This window comes from Callithrix jacchus, chromosome 1 (assembly GCF_049354715.1).
Source record: "Callithrix jacchus isolate 240 chromosome 1, calJac240_pri, whole genome shotgun sequence".
Lineage (NCBI taxonomy): Eukaryota > Metazoa > Chordata > Mammalia > Primates > Cebidae > Callithrix > Callithrix jacchus.
In genome coordinates, this window is record NC_133502.1 from 87679199 (window position 1) to 87686487 (window position 7289).

Genomic DNA, 7289 nt, shown 5'->3' on the forward strand with positions numbered 1-7289 from the left:
TATTAATACCTCTTTTACAGATGGGGAAAATGAGGCATGGAGAAGTTCAATAACCTACTCAATATCAGATAGCCAGTACGTGATGGAGCCAGACATAAAGCCTTGGCAACTTGCCTCCTGAGGCTGGGGTCTTGACCAAATAGTTTATTTTCTTCCTTACACAAGCACACACCAGGGACAGCCCCAGAAATATTAATACATTAATAAGTGGAAAGGTATTGAATAATACACAAATGAAGTTAGTGAATTAGGGCCTTTTTTTTTTTGAGATGGAGTTTTGCTCTTGTCACCCAGACTGGAGTGCAGTGGCGTGATCTCGGCTCACTGCAACCTCTACCTCCTGGGTTCAAGTGATTCTCCTGCCTCAGCCTCCTGAGTAGCTGGAATTACAGGCACACGCCACCACACCCAGCTAATTTTTTTTTTTCCTGTATTTTTAGTAGAGATGAGGTTTCACTATGTTGGCCAGGCTGGTCTCGAACTCCTGACCTCAAGTGATCCACCTGCCTTGGCCTCCTAAAGTGCTGGGATTATAGGCATGAGCCACCACACCCAGCCACACTAGGGTTTTTAACACAGCAAGTTCTATGTGTGTAAAGTATATGAGGCAAACAATAAAACCCCTTGTCAAATTTGAAAATTTCTAAAGAACTTACTATATGTTTAGGAGTACTAGTGTCTTACAGGCATTTCTGGCTGCAACACACATCTTTATATATCTAATGTTTCCATGTATCACTTTTTTACGCATATTCAAGGGTTTACATGTATGTCTAACTAGTAAGGATTTTCTTTTTTAATAATCATCATCCGGATGGAATTTTTAACCAAATCCATGTCAGTTGAGTGATATTATTTTATGTGAAGGCATTGTCTAAAGGGCTCCTAGAATAATTCATTACTAATGTTCCTCTGACAACATGCCACAAAGGATTTTAGAGAAAGACTTTTGATACTCATTCTCTTAAAACCATTTTCTTAACCTACCCTTTATATAAACGCACCGTCCAAAGCCTTATATTATTTCATTAACTGCAATCTTGTTACTCAGTCTTGCAGTAACCAGTGATAAGTCATGAGGTGACTTGTCTACTTGTTCAAACCAAATTGAAATCATCCTGGGTCGTAAGTTCAGACTTTACTGCCTCCTATGCTTTATGTACCCACAAGTGATGTTCTGAAGAGAGAAGTGAACGTTAGCATAAGCATGGAACTTACCTCCACATCAGCTGATCGGGTGGTCTACGTGTGACAGTGATGACAATGCCTGGCACCTGGTAAGCAATTATTTATTACCATTAAATCATCAAATAGCTATTATTAGTATTCCCTTTGGGGCCAGTTGCTCTCTACTTCACATCTGTATGAATTTTGTTTGTTTCGTTTACTGCAGAATTGCAAGTGCCTCTTAGAATAGTAGCTGTCACATAATAGGGACTTAATAAATATTTGTTGAATATTAGTTAACATAACTTCATGCCAATTTAATCCACTTATGCATGGGGCAATTTGTGGACAGGAGGGCTATCTTTGCCTCATTTCCTTTCACTGATCCTACTTAAGTTCAGCTCTGCCCAAGTCCTGACCTCTGACTATATCTAGTTTTCATCTGTGCACTTCCTTTGGGTCTTCCAAATTAAACCTGATTTCCTTGTTTTGACCGTGGTACCCTATAATGAGTGACACTCTGTTCTTTTTTTTTTTTTTTTGAGACAGAGTTTCGCTGTTGTTACCCAGACTGGAGTGCAATGGCATGATCTCGGCTCACCGCAACCTCTGCCTTCTGGGTTCAAGCAATTCTCCTGCCACAGCCTCCCGAGTAGCTGGGATTACAGGCACACACCACCATGCCCAGCTAATTTTTGTATTTTTAGTAGAGACAGCGCTTCACCTTGTTGACCAGAATGGTCTCGATCTCTTGACCTCGTGAACAAGGATGGTCTTGATTTCTTTTCTTTTTGTTGTTTTTTGTTTTTTGAGAGGGAGTTTTGCTCTTGTTACCCAGGCTGGAGTGCAATGGTGCAATCTCAGCTCACCGCAACCTCTGCCTCCTGGGTTCAGGCAATTCTCCTGCCTCAGCCTCCTGAGTAGCTGGGATTACAGGCACATGCCACCATGCCCAGCTAATTTTTTTGTATCTTTAGTAGAGATGGGGTTTCACCAATTTGACCAGGAGGGTCTCGATCTCTTGACCTCATGATCCACCCACCTTGGCCTCCCAAAGTGCTGGGATTACAGGCTTGAGCCACTGCGCCCAGCTGGTCTTGATTTCTTGACCTCGTGATCCACCCACCTCAGCCTCCCAAAGTGCTGGGATTATAGGCGTGAGCCACTGCACTCTGTTCTTTTGCTGCCTGGTTACTTAAGGGAGGAAATCTTGCCCTATCTCTCACCTTTACCTCCAGCCTAACTGATTTTTTTCAAATATTTATCAGCTACCTAACAGGCAATCTGCTGGGCTCTGGAGATACAAAGAAGAGAAAGAAAAGTGGGGGGATTTCCAAGATGGCACGGTAGGAACAACTCAGGATTGCAGCTCTCAGTGAAGGCGCAGAGGGTGAGTCGTAGCCGCATTTCCAGACGGATCTTTTTTGCCCACAGAACAGGGAAATTCCCAGGAGTAGGAGAGACACAGGACACCAGCACAGCCCTCTTGGCTTGCGTGGCTGTTTCAGCCGGCCCCGCAGCGCAGCGGCACCCCGCACAAAACATGCTGGGCTGGGTGCCGTGTTAAACCGGCAATCTGAGATTTGGGAGGGCAGATTAGCATATCTATCTGATTAAACGGGACTTGGACAGAGAGCCAGACCAGGAGATTCCCGGGAAGTGACATTTGAGCTGGTGCAGTGGGTCGCTGCATGGGAAATCACATACATCCCGGTGCCCTTTCAGCAGGCGACTAAAACATCTGGGATAGAGTCAACTGTTCAACTTAAAAAAAAAAAAAGAGAGAGAAAGGGCTCTGAGGCAGGGAGCCAGGTGATCAGGCTCGGCGGGTCCCACCCCCATAGGGACAAACAAAACAGCGATTCGAAACACTCAGGGTTGAGAGTTTCACTGTGGGCACAGCTGAATCCAGGACAGTGCAGCTCGGTGGGGGGAGGGGCGTCCACCAAGACCAAGGCATTCTGCGCCTACTGAGGTACACTCTCATTGCTGATGCAGCCTGCCATTGCCGAGGCAACCCACCATAACAGAGAGACTCTGCCAACAGGGCGAGCCCGCAATGGCAGGGCAGAGCCTGCGGTGGCAGGGTGGAGCCGCGGCAGGCAAATAGTAACTAGACTGCCTCCTACCTGGGCAAGACAGTGCAACGGATACTCATAAAGAAAGCCCTAACTCCCTGAAACAGAGCATCTGAGGAAAAAAAAGGGGATTTATAAGTTCTGCTGCAGCAGACCTAAATGCACCTGCCTAACAGCCCTGAATGAACAACGGAGCTCACAGCTCAGTACCTGAGCTCCTATAAAGTACAGTCCATCTCCTCAAGCAGCTCTCTGACCCCTGTATATCCAAAGAGTCACCTCAAAAAGGACTCATCAGACTGATATTTGGCGGGCATCATTCTGGGACAAAGATAGCAGAAGAAGAAACAGGTAGCATCCCTCACTGTTCCGCAGCTGCTACAGGTGTACCCCAGGCAAGCAGAGCCTGGAGTGGACCTCAGCAGTCATACAGCAGAGGGGCTAGACTGTTAGAAGGAAAACTAAGTAACAGAAATACTTCATCATCAACAATCTGGGCGTCCACTCAGAGACCCAATCGAAAAGTCAGCAACTGCTCAGACGACAGGTAGATAAATCCACAAAGATGGGAAGAAACCAGCACAAAAAGGAGAAAAACACCGGAAACCAAAACACCTCACCTCCTACAAAGGACCAAAACTCCTCACCAATAAGGAAACAAAGCTGGACGGAGAATGAGTGTGACAAAATGATGGAATCAGACTTCAGCAGGTGGATAATGAGAAACTTCCATGAGCTAAAAGAACATGTTCTAAATCAATGCAAAGAAACTAAAAACCTTGAAGAAAAATTTGAAAAAAGATTTGAGGAAATGATAACAAGAATAGACAACTTAGAGAGGGATATGAGTCAATTGAAGGAGCTGAAAAACACAACACAAGAACTTTGCGAAGCATGCACAAGTTTCAACAGCCGAATTGACCAAGCAGAAGAAAGGATATCAGAAGTCGAAGATCAACTCAATGAAATAAAACGAGAAGCCAATATTACAGAAAAAAGTGCAAAAAGGAATGAACAAAGTCTCCAAGAAATGTGGGTCTATGTGAAGAGACCTAACCTATGTTTGATAGGTGTACCAGAATGTAACGAAGAGAATGAATCCAAGCTGGAAAATACTCTTCAGGATATTATCCAGGAAAATTTCCCCCACCTAGCAAGGCAGGCCAATATTCAAGTCCAGGAAACACAGAAAACACCACAAAGATATTCCGCAAGAAGAGCAACTCCAAGGCACATAATCGTCAGATTCACCAGGGTTGAAATGAAGGAGAAATTACTAAGGGCAGCCAGAGAGAAAGGTCGGGGAACCCGCAAAGGGAAGCCCATCAGACTCACAGCAGATCTCCCAGCAGAAACTCTACAAGCCAGAAGAGAGTGGGGGCCAATATTCAACATCCTTAAAGAAAAAAACTTTCAACCCAGAATTTCATATCCAGCCAAACTGAGCTTCATAAGTGAGGGGAAAAATAAAATCCTTTGCAAACAAGCAAGTACTCAGAGATTTTGTCACCACCAGGCCTGCTTTACAAGAGCTCCTGAAAGAGGCACTACACATAGAAAGGAACAACCAGTACCAGCCATTCTAAAAACACACCAAATGCTAAAGAGCATCAACAAAATGAAGAATCTGCATCAACTAACGGGCAAAACAGCCAGCTAGCATCAAAATGGCAGTACCAAATTCACATATAACAATATTAACCCTAAATGTAAATGGGCTAAATGCACCAATCAAAAGACACAGACTGGCAAATTGGATAAGAAGCCAACACCCATCGGTGTGCTGTATCCAGGAAACCCATCTCACATGCAAGGATACACAAAGGCTCAAAATAAAGGGATGGAGGAAACTTTACCAAGCAAATGGAGAGCAAAAAAAAGCAGGAGTTACAATTCTCGTCTCTGATAAAATAGACTTTAAAACAACAAAGATCAAAAGAGACAAAGAAGGTCATTACAGAATAGTAAAAGGATCGATACAACAAGAAGAACTAACGATCCTAAACATATGGACCCAATGCAGGAGCACCCAGATACATAAGGCAAGTTCTTAATGACTTACAAAGAGACTTAGACACCCACACAATAATAGTGGGAGACTTTAACACTCCACTGTCAATATTAGATCAACCAGACAGAAAATCAACAAGGATATCCAGGGCTTGAACTCAGACCTGGAGCAAGCAAACCTGATAGACATTTACAGAACTCTCCATCCCAAATCCACAGAATATACATTCTTCTCAGCACCACATCACACCTACTCCAAAATTGACCACATAATCGGAAGTAAAGCACTCCTCAGCAAATGCAAAACAACTGAAATCATAACAAACAGTCTCTCAGACCATGGTGCAATCAAGTTAGAACTCAGAATTCAAAAACTAACTCAGAACTGCACAGCTTCATGGAAACTGAACAACTGGCTCTTGAATGTTGATTGGATAAACAATGAAATGAAGGCAGAAATAAAAAAGTTATTTGAAACCAACGAGAATGAAGACACAACATACCAGAATCTCTGGGATATATTTAAAGCAGTCTCCAGAGGAAAATATATAGCAATAAGTCCCCACATGAGAAGAGTGGAGAGATCCAAAATTGACATCCTATCATCAAAATTGAAAGAGCTAGAGGAGCAAGATAAAAAAAACTCAAAACCTAGCAGAAGACAAGAAATAACTAAGATCAGAGCAGAACTGAAGGAGATAGAAAAAAATCCTTCAAAAAAAAAATCAATAAATCCAAGAGCTGGTTTTTTGAAAAGATCAACAAAATAGACCACTAGCCAGACTGATAAAAAAGAAAAGAGAGAACAACCAAATAGATGCAATAAAAAATGATAAAGGGGAAATCACCACAGATTCCACAAAAATTCAAACCATCATCAGAGAATATTACAAACAACTCTATGCACATAAACTAGTAAACCTGGAAGAAATGGATAAATTCCTGGACACCTGTGTCCTCCCAAGCCTAAACCAGGAGGAAGCCGAAACTATGAATAGACCAATAACAAGGTCTGAAGTCGAGGCAGCAATTAAGAGCCTACCACACAATAAAAGCCTGGGTCCAGATGGGTTCACAGCCGAATTCTACCAGACACACAAAGAGGAGCTGGTACCATTCCTTCTGAAACTCTTCCAAATAATCCAAAGAGGGAATCCTTCCCAAATCATTTTATGAGACCAACATCATCCTGATACCAATACCCGGCAGAGACCCAACCAGAAAAGAAAACTTCAGGCCAATATCCATGATGAACATAGACGCAAAAATCTTCAATAAAATACTGGCAAACCAATTGCAACAGCACATCAAAAAACTTATCCATCATGATCAAGTAGGATTCATCCCGGGGATGCAAGGCTGGTTCAACATACGCAAGTCTATAAATGTAATTCACCACATAAAGAGAACCAAAAACAAAAACCACATGATTATCTCAATTGACACAGAGAAGGCCTTTGACAAAATTCAACAGCACTTTATGTTAAACACCCTCAATAAATTCGGTATTGATGGAATGTATCTCACAGTAATAAAAGCTATTTATGACAAACCAACAGCCAATATCATACTGATTGGGCAAAAACTGGAAGCATTCCATTTGAAATCTGGGACTAGACAAGGATGCCCTCTCTCACCACTGCTATTCAATATAGCACTGGAAGTTCTAGCCAGAGCAATCAGGCAAGAAAAAGAAATAAAGCGTGTTCCAATAGGAAAGGTGGAAGCCAAATTGTCTCTATTTGCAGACGACATGATAGTATACCTAGAAGACCCCATCATCTCAGCCCAAAAACTCCTGAAACTGATAAGCAACTTCAGCAAAGTCTCAGGATATAAAATCAATGTGCAAAAATCACAAGCATTCCTATACACCAATAACAGACTTAATGAAAGCCAAATCAAGAACGAACTGCCATTCACAATTGCTACAAAAACAATAAAATACCTAGGAATACAACTTACAAGGAATGTAAGGGACCTCTTCAAGGAAAACTACAAACCACTGCTCAACGAAATAAGAGAGGACACAAA